The following is a 14,702-nucleotide window of genomic DNA, read 5'->3' as shown; positions in this document are numbered from 1 at the left end:
GTACCATACTTGCGAACATTTTGAACTTGGGAAGAGGGAGATTTTGAAAAAAAACTGGGGTATTGATTTTCCCCTTTGAGTTACATTGAAAAAGAGGAGATTGTAGACAGGAGACCGATCAAATAAAGCCCATTTGGGCTTAAAAACATTGGACGTTTCCTGGCTGAAACGGGTCTGTTGGCATGTATGGTTGTACTACCACTGCCTCTTCCTTCTGCCCACAATTGTCTATTATATTGCCACAGCCTCTCTTGCCAGTCCTGTATTGTTGGTTTGTTGCCCCTGCCCCCCTTTCCACTGCCCTCCATAGTCTGTTGTGCTGCCACTGCCCTTCCTGCCTGCCCAGTGTGGTCAAATTGTTGCCTCTGCACTCTCCTATCTGCCTTTAATTTTCAGAGTCCGTGCCCCTGGCCTCTGCCTCTCAACAGTATCCCAATGAACAAGTAGATTGCGAACATTCTATATTTATTACAAAAGTGTGGACTGCCTGACGTCATCTTGTTGTAATCAAAACTGTAATACCTAGAGCATTTCCTTTAGAAATTACATATATGAGAGGGTTTTATTTGCATCAAAATGATGGTTAGTGCTGTAAAAATCTAAATTGAGGACATATTTTCTGAGTTTTCAAATAGCGACAAAGAACTTTAAAATTATTTGTAATCTTTATGTTTTTTTATCCAGTTGACCGCTTGATTTAATACTGCACTTAGGGGAGAGGAGGTGGTGTTACTTCCAGAGCTGCAGACTTTGCAACTGGGGAACCAGGTTGGAGTTTCTGCTTCAGCTCAACATTCTGTGATTCTGGTCAAATCACTTAATCTCCCCATGTCTACAACCAAAATGAATTTGATCTTGTGTGATGTAACCAATGCTCGTGTAAAGCACTCCAATACCTGACAAGTCTGCACAATATAAAACTGCAAATACACAAAAAATAAGTGTTTTGCACACTTCTGTCATTGGGCTACATGTGGGCTACATCTGGGTGATATTTGTGCTGCATTTGGGCTCTTTTGTCTCTGGTGGCCATTTTGGGAGATTTATTTGTTATGAAGTTTCCTAATTTCCTCATTTACTGCAGTCTCCTCAGTAGGAAATGCTTTCAGTTTTTTACTTTGATTCCATCAAGAAGGTATTCAGATATGTCACACATTTGCCATAAATTCTGAATGTTAGCACTCTAGTTGCTCATTAGATCACTGTAGTAAAGCTCCTGCTCACCACGGAAGTCTGCTGCTGGTATTAAAAGTGCATGTTTCAGTCTGCATATCAGAATTTTTTTATGAAATAGAAAAAGATTTGAGAAGTCACTCAAAATGTGCCCTACTTTTTCTTTCTTCAGCACTAATCATAATTTCTATGGCAAAATGAACCCCCTCATTGTGTTCCTTTTTAAATTAAATGTTTTAAGTGTTACCAGTTTATTCCAATCAAGATGGCTTCAGGTGTGCCATACTTTTGTCATAAGTAAGACAGTAAGCGCTCTAGTTGTTCTTAAGAACACTCTGGGACATTCTGTCATTGGGCTATACTTGGGCTACATCTGGGTGATATTTGGGCTACATTTGGGCTCTTTTGTCTCTGGTGGCCATCTTGTGAGATTTATTTGTTATGAAGTTTCCTTATTTCCTCATTTACTGCAGTCTCCTCAGTAGGAAATACTTTCATTTTTATTCTTTGGTTCCATCAAGAAAGCATTCAGATGTGTCACATATTTGCCATAAATTGTGAATGTTAGCACTCTAGTTGCTCATTTAAGCAAAAGGCACGAGTCTGAACTGAGGACTACCTCTTTGCCAAATTTGGTGTAATTGCGTTCAGCAGTTCGGGCTGTAGCTGCGTCAACATGTCCTATGGGAAAATGCATGGGGAAAATGCGTTTTGGGACTCCCCTTTTTTCTCAGCCCCCGCTTGACGAATCACCGCGAAATTGTCAGGATAGGAGCGGACCGGAGCTGGCCAAAAGTTTGGAAAATTTAGGGAAGATTCGTCAATCGGCGCCAACGTTATTCCAAATAGAATGTTGCGGATTTCCTATGGAAAATAGGTCCTAACTATAACTACCTACTGGCGACTGCCAGTAGGTAATATATATTATCTACTGGCGGTCGCCAGTAGATAGTTATAGTTAGTACCGAGTTCCCATAGGAAATCTGAAAATTCTATTTTGAATAACTTTGGCGCCGGTTGACTTATCTTCGTGAAATTTTCAAAACTAATGGGGCGCTCCGCTCAGCTCCTACCCTGAAAGTCTCGGGGTGATTCGTGAAGCGGGGGCTGAGAAAAAAGGGGGGTCCCAAAACGCGTTTTCCCCATGCATTTTCCCATAGGACCTTTAGTCGAAGGTACAGCCCGAACGGCTGAACAGAATTACATGAAATTTGGCAAAGAGGTAGTCCTCAGGTCAGGCATGTGCCTTTTGCATATATGGTGTCAATCTGTTCAGTAGTTCCTGAGAAAATTGCAGTTAAAAGTACATAAATATCTATATGCGTGCACCGTGCGCGCACCAAATGTCCGCGAGCGTAATTCTGATTGGTGGTTAGATGTCAGTCAACATTCGAATCGGTCGAAATCAGGAAGTGTCGGACGCCATCTTGTGTGTGACAGTGAAAAAGAAAGGTGGAGAATGTGAAAAGGGGGCAGAGTAGAGAATTCCTGACCCCCTAGCCTTTGTCAGGGGGTCCCTGAAGGACCCCGAAGGGTGAAATTTTTTTTTTTCTTTTTTGTGTAAATCGTTTTTTATTGACTTTTTTACATCATCATTATCAGTTCACAGTTACAACCATACAATAACTATTAACTGCAGGGTGTCCCCGGCCTTAGGCGTCTGTAAGATGCTCCATAGGTGGTGCAGATGCTCCTTGTCCAGCCACTGGAAATCACCCCCCAATCCCTCCGATATCCCACCCTTCCCCCCCAACCCCCAACCCCCCTCCCACCCTCCCCCCGTGGCATCTGCAAAGCGTCCGAACAGGTAAATGCCAGTCTGGAGTGAAGTGGGACCCCCAGAATCCCAATCATTTTTGCTGCGCAGCCCTTCCCCTCCCATCCCCATCCCCTGTCAGGTCTGGAAGAGACGTAACGCTCTGAAGGTGGGCGGATACACTGCCGCAGGCAGACCCCTTGACAGGTAAGACAGTAGGGCTCCCCAAGACTCTTCAAAGGCAGAGGGATCGTTTCGGAAAAACGATGCCAGGCGCTCCAACGAAAGCAGGCGCCACAGGCGGGCGTGCCAAAGAGATAGTGCTGGAGCGCCTTGTTTTTCCACGCCGCCGCCACTGTAAGCTTCGCCGCCCCCACGCAGAGCCACCATATTGCCTAGTCATCCCTGAACACTCCGTCCCAAGCCTCACCCCGCAGTCCTAGTACCATGTGTTCGATCCCCCCGGGGGGTGTGAAGCCCAAGATGTCTTTAATCTGCGCTAGGATTTCCTCCCAAAAAGGTCGTATGCTGGGGCAGTCCCACCAGATATGTCTAAAATCCCCCAGTAGGCCGCATCCTCGCCAACAGAGTGCAGAGGTCCCCTTGAAAATCCTGGCCAATTTCGTTGGGTAAAGATACCAATCAAATATGGTTTTGTAGTGGGCCTCCCTCAAGCCCACCGATATGTTATGTCTGGGTATGTCCCGCCACAATTCCCTCCACTCCGCGTCTGTGATCTCTCTCCCCAAGAGTTGCTCCCAAAACCCCATATATCGGGCCTTGGGTGTGTGCAGCGTAGTTAGTAGCATCCGGTAGAGAGTCGAAATTGCCCCCTTCATAGAGCCCGCCTTGTTCAGCACCAGTTTCTCCATGTCAGTGGGTTCCGGACATCCCGCCTCCCTCATTGGTGGCTGCGTTGCCCAGTGTTTTAGTTGTACATAGTGGTAGTGCTCACTATCGGGAACCCTGAATTCTTCCTTACAATTCTGGAAAGAGCGGAACTCCCCATTTGTAAACAGGTCCGCCAACTTTAGACATCCCCCTTCATGCCACTTGTCAAAAGGGCCCTCTTCTCTGGCTGGTGGAAAAGCCGGATTAAAGTGTATCGGGGTGTATGGCGAAGGGAATGTCGTCCACCCCTCTCTCCGTGTAACCCTGTCCAAGACCTCCAAGGTAGTGCATGTAGGTGTGCTAAGATAGGCATTCGGCGGTCTGTCCCTCCGTGGTTTCCACAGTAGATCCCAAATATACCTGCCGGCGATCGCGCGGTCCATATGCAACCAATGTTTCTCCGATTCGCGTGCTGTCCATTCCAATGCTTCCCGCAATTGGGCCGCTTGGTAGTAGAGCTCGAAGTCCGGAAGGCCCATTCCTCCCTCTGCCCTCTGTTTTCGAAGTACTGTAAAAGGGAGCCATGCCCTCCCCCCCTGCCACACAAACCTCGTGATCATCGATTTCAACTGCGGTAGGAACTTTTTCTCCAGCGGGATCGGCAAAGCCTGAAACAGGTACAGGATCTCGGGCAGCACTATCATCTTTACTGCATTGATTCGCCCCATCCAGGAGATATACAGAGGTTTCCACCACCTCAGCTCCTGTTGCAAGTGCGGTAAGACTTTGGTATAGTTGGCGCCATACAGCCCCGAAATCTTTGGCGTAAGCTGAACCCCCAAATATTGTAGAGAATGCGCTGCCCATGAGAGCGACGTCTGGGCTTTTAGCGATGCTACTTCCGCGCTTGAGAGTGTGAGATTCAATAAATAGGACTTGGTCATGTTTACCTTAAAGCCCGCCACTTTCTCAAAGTCCTGCAATTCCCCCTGCACTGCGGATAGGGAGAGGCGAGGCTCCCCCAAGGTCAGTAGAACATCATCTGCGAAGAGGGAGAGTTTGTGATCCTCTCCGCTAAACTGTATCCCTTTAATGTTCGCGTTTGCTCTCACATGAAGGGCGAGAGGCTCTATGCTTAGGGCAAAGAGCAGGAGGGACAACGGACACCCCTGTCTAGTACCCCGCGTCAGTCGGAAGGGCTCGGAAGCAATCCAATTGACCACGACTCTCGCGGAAGGACGGCCATAGTTAGCACGTACCATATCTATGAAGGTATCCCCGAAACCAAATTTCCGTAAGGTCAGGAATAGAAAGGGCCAGTCCACTCGGTCAAACGCTTTTTCGGCGTCTAACCTGACCACCACTGCTGGAATTTTAAATCTAGTAGTTTTTTCAATGATGTGGACCGTTCGCCGTATGTTATCGTGTGTCTGGCGACCTTTGATGAAGCCAGATTGGCCTGGGTAGATTAACCGGGGTAGCATGTCTTCCAAGCGTCTAGCTAAGATCATGGAGTAGAGCTTGGCGTCCAGGTTCAGGAGAGCTATGGGACGATAGGACGCGCAAGACTGCGGATCTTTGCCTGGTTTGGGCAGAACCGTGATCATTGCCTCCGTCATAGAGTTGGAAACCCGTGCTTCTTTTGCCACTGCCCGAAACAAGGCTGTCAGATGTGGGACCAATTCGTCTGCGAAGTGCTTAGAAAAATGTGCTGTGATGCCGTCTGGGCCAGGTGCCTTATGTAGTTTGAGACGCTTTATGGCAGTTCGCACTTCCGCCCCAGAAATGGGCTCTTCCAAACTCTCTCTTTCCGTCGACGAGAGCCGAGGGCATTCCACCCCTTCTAAATACGCCTTTTGGTGGTCCTGCGCAAGCGTGTCCCCGCTATATAGAGTGCCATAAAAATCCCGGAAAGCTCTAGTCTTGGCCTCTTCCTCATGTGTGACCCGGTCAGGCCCTATCCGGATGCCTCCCACATACGATTTTGCACGTTGAACTCTAAGCTTACGTGCCAGCTGCGACCCCACTTTGTCACCCTGTTCGTATCCCGCGCGTCTTAGCCTCAGCAGTGTATACTCCGCCCTATTATTGTAAATCGCCCTTAATTTACCCCTCACCGCCGTAAGTTGTCTCAGTAAAACGGGTGAGGGCGTAGCTTTGTGTCTGCCCTCCAACTCTTTGAGCTCTTCCTCTAGCGCTTCCCGTTCCAGCGCCTGTTGCCTCCTCAGTGACGCCTGCAGTTGAATGCACTTGCCCCTCAACACCGCTTTGAACGCGTCCCACGTATTCTGATATGAGGTGTCCTCAGGTAGGTTGCCTTGAAAATATGCCTCTATGGTCTCTTTCAGCTCCGCCCTCCGAACCTGATCCCTCAAGACGGCCCCAGGGAAGTACCATCTGCTATGTCCGTGTCCCCTCCCTCCCCATTGTAACTCCAGGATAACCATCCCATGATACGAGACCGATATGGGGAGAATTTGCGCTCCTGTCACCTTCCCCACCAATGCTTGACTTAAGAAAATATAGTCTATCCGAGTGTAAGTCCGATGGACATGGGAATAGAAAGACTATACTTTCTATTCCCATGTCCCATCTCGGAGACCAAGGGAGTCGAAGCGCTCTTTGACTCGTGTTGGAAACACTGTCGTTCTTTCTCCTGTAATTTGGGAGCCATCTAGGTGTCCATCCCACAAGAAATTAAAGTCCCCCATCAATATGATTACACCTTCTGCAAAACTGCCGAGGGAATCCAACAGGCGTGTTGTGAACGCCGCCTGTCCAGTGTTCGGGGCGTATACTACCGCAATTGTACAGAGTTGGTCTTGTAGTCTTCCCTTGAGCATGATCCATCTCCCATCCTTATCTCTATTCGTGTCCGCTACTTGAAAGGGGGTGAAACTATGGAACAGCACTGCCCCCCCATTATGTTTTGTGTTGGCAGCTGAGAGAAAAATCCGTGGGTATGCCCTATGTTTGAGCCGACCAGTGTCTTCCTTTTTAAGGTGCGTTTCCTGCAGGGCGACTACCTTCATTGCCTGACTATAATATACTTTAATACCTTCTGGCGTTTCTGGGGTGCGTTCAGCCCTTTCACGTTCCATGTAGCCCATGTCACCATCTTAAATGTTTATCCCCCTCCCTGCTCTGCTCATGTGTAGTCAGAAACCTCCCTTTCGACGTGTGTTGTTGGCTCCATCCGCCCCAGTCTGCGGCGCCTGTCTGCCTCTGCCTCGACCTGTCCGCCCTTGATGCCTCACCTCCCCCCAGATTGCCCCCTCTGTGTCGTCGTTGCATCCTGACACCTCTGTCCCCAACCCGTCCCCCCTACCTCCCCCCTCCCCCCCCCTTCCGCCCCCCCCAACCAAAGGAACCAGACCATGGAACACCTCACACCTTGAGTAGTTCCAGGGAAGGGAAACAAGACCCAGCCCCAACGGTCTCCAGGCCCAACCCACTTGCTCCGCAACCGGCGGAAACATCAACATGTGTGCTAGATAGCAGGCAAATGAAAAACAAAAACCTCAGTGTCCAGTTAGAGACGGCCGCTCTTCTCAATGGTCCTGTCTCAGCCCTGTCGTCGTCATCTTGGGACCGCTGCGGGGAGACCAGTGCTCTCAGGTCGGGAGACCCCCTGAGGGTGCGACCTTCCTTCCTCCTGATGAATCTCTAGTCGCAGCTCCTCGGCTATTACTCACGATTGGGCCCTCCTCTCTGGCGAGGAGCCCGGCGCCATTGCTCACCCTGTGGTCTGGCTGTCTTGGTGCCTGACGACTCTGGGACCTCGGCATCCTCTGCCTCTGTGGGTAGGCCCAAAATGCGTAGACCCTCCTTCAGCTCTGTTATATGATGTCTTTTATTTTGCCGTTCAAAGCTGAGCCCGAAGGGATATGTCCATCTGTAGCGCACGTTGTCCTCTCGAAGCTTGCTGGTTACCGGGCGGAGCTGCTGGCGACACACCAGAGTGGCTTGCGATAAATCTTGGTACAGAGAGCAGCTGTATCCTTGGAACGAGACCTCCTTCTTCTTTTTGGCAGCTTCCAAGATGGCCCCCTTGACTGGAAAGGCATGCAACTTAGCCAGGATGTCCCTAGGTCTCCTGCGTTCTCCGTTAACCGGTGGTCCGACCCTGTGCACCCGTTCAAGCTTTATTTTCATGTTTGGCCGGTTCACCAACTCACCAAAGAGGCCGATAATGAACGCCTCCAGGTCCGTGCCTTCTGCGCCTTCTTCCAGGTCTCTCACCCGTATATTCTCTCTCCGGGTACGGCTCTCCATATCTTCCAGCTTCAGGGCTGACTGCGCCAGCTGTGTGCGAAGCTCTTTACATTCTGCTTGGGAGGCCAAGGAGGCCCTATCCAAGGCTTGCATCTTCTCCTCCACCTCCAGGACCCGGGATCCCACCGCATCCACATCTCGGCGCAAGTCGCCAAGCTTCTCCGTCAGGTCCCCACGTAGTTGGTCCAAGCCAGAGTGAAGGTCCCATTTGAGCTCCCCGCAGAGGTCTTTTTTGAAGTCCCGTAGAGTGGCCACCAAGTCATCTTTAGTTAAGGCCATACCGTCTCCTCCGCTCGTACCCCCCTCGTCGGTGGACCTGGACAGTGTCTGGAAGTACTGCGCCACGCGATTTTCCTGCGGCTTTGCTGTCTTCTTAATCGGGAGCGTGCGGGACGTCCTCCCCATCAGAGCGAGAGGCAGATGTCACGGTGGTGAGGCTGTTTAGACCCCAGAAACGCGTGACATCGAGCTGTGACTCGAGCGCCGAAGGCGGACAAAATGGCGGCCGCGGGCCACGAATGATCGCCGAGCGTGGATCCACAAAATCGAGGGAGAGCGACTGGAGGCATGTCGAGCGGTGCGCTGGGCAGGGGCAACCCTGTGAATTGAAGAGGCTATGGAAAGGCTGGAAATAAGAGCGGGGATCACGCGCCGGGCGAAAACAATGGAGGAACCTCTATGAGCGGCTTCATTCACCGCCGTTACAGAGACCACAAAATGAGGCGGCTTCTCACCGGGACTCGGCCCGATTTATATGACGGCAATACCTGCAGGTTAGAGGGGACGGTGAATCGAAGGGCACTCAACAGTAAAGCTTACTCGGGGCTCGGTGCCTGACCTTAAGATGGCGGCCGAGTGAGACGCTTCAGAGCGCCGAGGGAGACACAATAACACTGGCCCCATTGTGCGCCTGGATCAGAAGGAAACTAGAGGTGGAGAGGGCAGCTGAAAGTGGTCGGAACCGCTAACCAGCAGGTCCCGGGTTGACAACAGGGCGCCTACCAGCAGAGCATACCGACAAAGGCAAGGAGGCTCCCAATTTCAGGTAGCTGGCTCAGGAGGTCATGTGGAGGTGCATAGTCGCTGGAGGGACATAAGGGACGAATCACTGAAGCATTTTATTTTTTTTCAACAAATCGCGGGGTGTGCGCGCACCGTGAAAAACCCTTAAAAAAAAAAACATTTTAAACTGTTTATAAGTTTATAGAAGATATTAACTATGCTGTTCAATTTAATCCAAATTCAAAATAAAAGAGCTGAGCCATTCCATATTAAAGGATACAGTCAATCTATAACTATATACATAGGTAGTTTATTGTAAAATAAATATATAAAAAATATAATAATACATACATAAATTTGCATTTAAAAAGCCTTACAAATTCACTAAAAAACCATAGGTTTCACACACATTATAGTTAGAAATTAGCATTTAAAAAACCTTGCAAATTCACTGAAAAAACCATAGGTTTCACAAACGTTATAGTTAGGAATTAGCATTTAAAAAACCTTGCAAATTCACTGAAAAAACCATAGGTTTCACACATGTTATAGTTAGCTGGACATTTCACTTGTAAAAAACCATTGAAATTCCCCCATTATAGTTAGTTCAGCTAACTATAACTCGCGCGACCGCAATCCACTGCTGATGATGTCACATATTACATGGTCAGTGACATCACTCATGACATCACTGATGACATCTCAAATGACATCACTGATGACATCATCCAGTGAATATGTGTCTTTCTGAAAAATAAATATTTTTTATATATGTATATCTAAAGGTTAATGGAAGAATAAATGGGTAAATAAGTGTCTAAATGGATGTTTTTTTTGTAAAATTAATTGTATAACTGACTTATTAACAGTATCTGAATACAGTGATGTAATATGTACATGCAAACAGTGTGTGACAGGTTACATATATAAAAGAGTACATATTCCTCACTAAAACTTGTAAATACATGTGTTTCTGGTTGAGTACAAAAATACCTCCTGGATGATTTAATGAGTGCATACATAGTGCCTAGGAGATTCTCTCAGAACATAGGCAGTGCCTGCATGATTCCCTGAGTATGTAGGAACTACATTGGTAGGAACTACATTGGTAGGAACTATATTGGTAGTTTCATGTCTGCATATTCTGTGTATTCACATGTCTATATCGCTACCTTCTGGGTGATTGGATGAACACAAGGGTGTTTCCTACGTAGTTCAATGAGTACATAATTAGTGCCTGTGTGATTGGAAGAGTGCATGTGTAGTTCCTGGATGATTCAATAAGTCTAGATATCACACTTGATACATAATTGAATACATGGCTCACTAAGAGCATACATGTCTCTGTTACTCAGAGTGCGCATGCATCAGTAAGTTTATAAAACTGAAAACAACAATTCTAGCTTTTTCAAAGCACAAAACCTTTACTTAATAGCATACTTACATCATTTTGCAAATATTTATTGTGTCATTAAAACATATATTCATCTTTTGTCACAAAAATTTACACGCCAATTGAAGCTAGCACACGAACTCTCAAGAGACATTCTGCACTGTTAACCCTTCTCAATTTTATACATAGCATGTTTAAAGAACACCACTCTCACCATATACATGCCATTTCCAACAGCCTTCAAGAACATAGATCACCATGCAAACATGTATATGATTTCATAATAGATATACACAATCGACGACCATATCTCACCATCTAAGTGCATGCAAACCGGTCATATAAGTTAAAAACCACAGTGACAAACACTTCTTAATATATACCTAACAAGGATTACTACTTTATAATTCATATACAGGCGCAGCACATTTTCTTATCTTTTTTTTCTGACTACACTACTCCTATTTAATAATGTGACTAAAACTACCACAGCTCCCAGAATGCAAATAATATAGATGTATCAATTCTACACATAATGCTTAGACATTTAAAACATTGTCAGTTTTCTTTGAGCATGGTAATTTTCAATGGTACTAATATCTTAAACACATACAGGCTGCCAGATACAGTTCATCTGATTTATTTTTTTCACATCACTGTGATACTCTTTTTAATCAAACTCCCATATACATCTTTATTTCTAATCTGCATTTTTTAAATAATTAAACAGTTATATACATACCAATGTATTGAGTTCATAGATCATATTGTTCTATTAGCTCTTTCTGGATAGTTTTGACACTATTAAGATTTGTAAAAACTAAGCACAGGAATGGTACACCACTGTCATAGAAAGCAGCTATAAAATGGTAACCTCTTCAACTTTCCACTCTAGGATCATGAGAAAGGCAATAAATGAAATCACGTGTTTCATTTTAGACTACGGTAAAAAAGGGGGTGGTGATGGACGGAGCATCAGAACCAATCAAACACTCACACCCAGTCAACAGATCTGGGTTTGATCCATCACCGTTCTTTAGCCCACTCTGCCACCCCAGTTCAGACATGGCCATATGCAAATCAGTCTGACCCTGTGCCTCATGGGAACAGTCCAGCCCGAACTGCCAAGCCATGCCTTCCCTGGACCGGAAACAAGCTTCCTAGGACCGGTTTCTGGCATTTCAGCCGTCTTCAGCCAGGCTTGCTTGAATCCAGTGGCAAAGTGAGCAAGGGACTCACATCTGAGCATACCCTGCCAACTTATGGCGAACAAAGCGGTACAAAAGGGGGTGAATGTTTTGATTTGTTCTGCATTCCGTCCATCAATTGTGTGTCTTTTGCTTTCTCGCCCTAAGTGCGCCAGGTATGCTCAGACATGAGTCCTGGGCTCACTGTGCCACTGGAATCAAGCTATCCTGGCTGAAGAGGGGTGAAACCCCGAAACCGGTGCTAGGATGTTTTTTTCCGGTCCAGGGAGGACCTGGCTTGGCAGTTCGGGCTGGACTGTTCCCATGAGGCACAGGGTTAAGACTGATTTGCATATAGTCAGGTCTAAACTGGGGTGGCATGGTGAGCAAAAGAATGATGGATTTAACCCAGATCTCTTGACTGGGGGTGAATGTTTTTATTTGTTCTGCATTCCGTCCATCAATTGTGTGTCTTTTGCTTTCTCGCCCTAAGTGCGCCAGGTATGCTCAGACGTGAGTCCTGGGCTCACTGTGCCACTGGAATCAAGCTATCCTGGCTGAAAAGGGGTGAAACCCCGAAACCGGTCCTAGGAGTCTTGTTTCCGGTCCAGGGAGGACCTGGCTTGACAGTTCGGGCTGGACTGTTCCCATGAGGCACAGGGTTAAGACTGATTTGCATACAGTCAGGTCTAAACTGGGGTGGCATGGTGAGCAAAAGAATGATGGATTTAACCCAGATCTCTTGACTGGGGGTGAATGTTTTGATTTGTTCTGCATTCCGTCCATCAATTGGCAGTCTTTTTCTTTCTCGCCCTAAGTGCGCCAGGTATGCTCAGACGTGAGTCCTCGGCTCACTGTGCCACTGGAATCAAGCTATCTTGGCTGAAGAGGGGTGAAACCCCGAAACCGGTCTTAGGATGCTTGTTTCCGGTCCAGAGAGGACCTGGCTTGGCAGTTCGGGCTGGACTGTTCCCATGAGGCACAGGGTTATCACTGATTTGCATATAGTCAGGTCTAAACTGGGGTGGCATGGTGAGCAAAAGAATGATGGATTTAACCCAGATCTCTTGACTGGGGGTGAATGTTTTGATTTGTTCTGCATTCCGTCCATCAATTGTGTGTCTTTTGCTTTCTCGCCCTAAGTGCGCCAGGTATGCTCAGACGAGAGTCCTGGGCTCACTGTGCCACTGGAATCAAGCTATCCTGGCTGAAGAGGGGTGAAACCCCGAAACCGGGCCTAGGATGCTTGTTTCCGGTCCAGGGAGGACCTGGCTTGGCAGTTCGGGCTGGACTGTTCCCATGAGGCACAGGGTTAAGACTGATTTGCATATAGTCAGGTCTAAACTGGGGTGGCATGGTGAGCAAAAGAATGATGGATTTAACCCAGATCTCTTGACTGGGGGTGAATGTTTTGATTTGTTCTGCATTCCGTCCATCAATTGTGTGTCTTTTGCTTTCTCGCCCTAAGTGCGCCAGGTATGCTCAGACGTGAGTCCTGGGCTCACTGTGCCACTGGAATCAAGCTATCCTGGCTGAAGAGGGGTGGAACCCCGAAACCGGTCCTAGGATGCTTGTTTCCGGTCCAGGGAGGACCTGGCTTGGCAGTTCGGGCTGGACTGTTCCCATGAGGAACAGGGTTAAGACTGATTTGCATATAGTCAGGTCCAAACTGGGGTGGCATGGTGAGCAAAAGAATGATGGATTTAACCCAGATCTCTTGACTGTGGGTGAATGTTTTGATTTGTTCTGCATTCCGTCCATCAATTGTGTGTCTTTTGCTCATTTTAGACTACAGCATCTCCACTTGTGAATGGTTTGCATCTGTTAACTCTTCCCCTCTGTTTTAAAACGAGTTTCCTCTCCACACGTGTTTGCAATGTTTTCACGATCATCGCGTAAAAAACAGGAATCCAAACCGATATTTAGCTTCAGATTTTTTTTATGTAAATACTGAACAACAGTTTATTACATAGTCCTGAGTTGCAAATTAAAGATTGCCATTACTTAAATTGTGTCATAACTCCTCAACTTAAAATGTTTTTTATGTCTCTTTAATAACCTTCACCCCAAGGCACTCTTACACACTGAGCTCAGTCTACCAAGCAACCCAGTGGAACCAGTAGGTCACAAGTTCATAGGAAATTCTAGAAAGAACATGAAACTTCCAAATAAGATACAGCAGGTGTGGTCTACTCCACACATTCAAAAGCTTATCCATATCTGTATTTTATTTCTTTTTTTAAACAACAGCCAATAATAGCACTTGTTGCTAAGGCATCCAACATACTAATCAATCAATCAATCAGGGAATTGTAAGCGCGCTACTCACCCGTGAGGGTCTCAAGGCGCTGAGGGGTGGGGGGCATTCAGCAGATCTATTTATCCGAAGAGCCAGGTCTTGAGGGTCTTCCTGAAGGTGTTCAGGGAGGGGGTGCGTCTGATATCTGCCGGTAGCTCGTTCCAGGTCTTGGCTGCAATGTGAGAGAAGGATCTTCCACCTGCTCTGGCTCAGTGGATATGCGGGGATTCGGCCAGTGCGAGGTAGGAAGATCGGAGGTTTCTTTTGGGTACGTGGAAGTTGATTCAGTCGTTGAGGTATTTGGGTCTGTCGTTGTGTAGGCATTTGTGGGCGTGAGTGAGGATTTTGAAAGTGACTTTTTTCTCCACAGGGAGCCAGTGGAGACTTAGTAGGTGTTGGCTGATGTGACAGTCAATTTTAAACAGCACCCTTTCTTCTTCATCATTTGCACTGCAACCATCACCCCAAACTACAACATAAATTGCCTCCTTCACTAAGAAATACACTGTTATATATATCTGGGACAGACACTTAACCAATATCTACATAACCTTAGTAGAAGATGGTTCTCTGTTAGTTCCTGGTTCCCAGATGATGAAGCGAGCCACTTTCAGTGGGTGATGGGAATCTTTTTTCATACACACATATATATATATATATATATATATATATATATATATATATATATATATATATATATTACCTACTGGCGGTCGCCAGTAGGTAGTTATAGTTAGGACCCCTTTTCCATAGGAAAACCTCAACATTCTATTTTGAATAACTTTG

The sequence above is a fragment of the Triturus cristatus genome, chromosome 5_2, assembly GCF_964204655.1.
Source record: "Triturus cristatus chromosome 5_2, aTriCri1.1, whole genome shotgun sequence".
Classification (NCBI taxonomy): Eukaryota; Metazoa; Chordata; class Amphibia; order Caudata; family Salamandridae; genus Triturus; species Triturus cristatus.
This window is presented reverse-complemented; position numbering follows the sequence as displayed.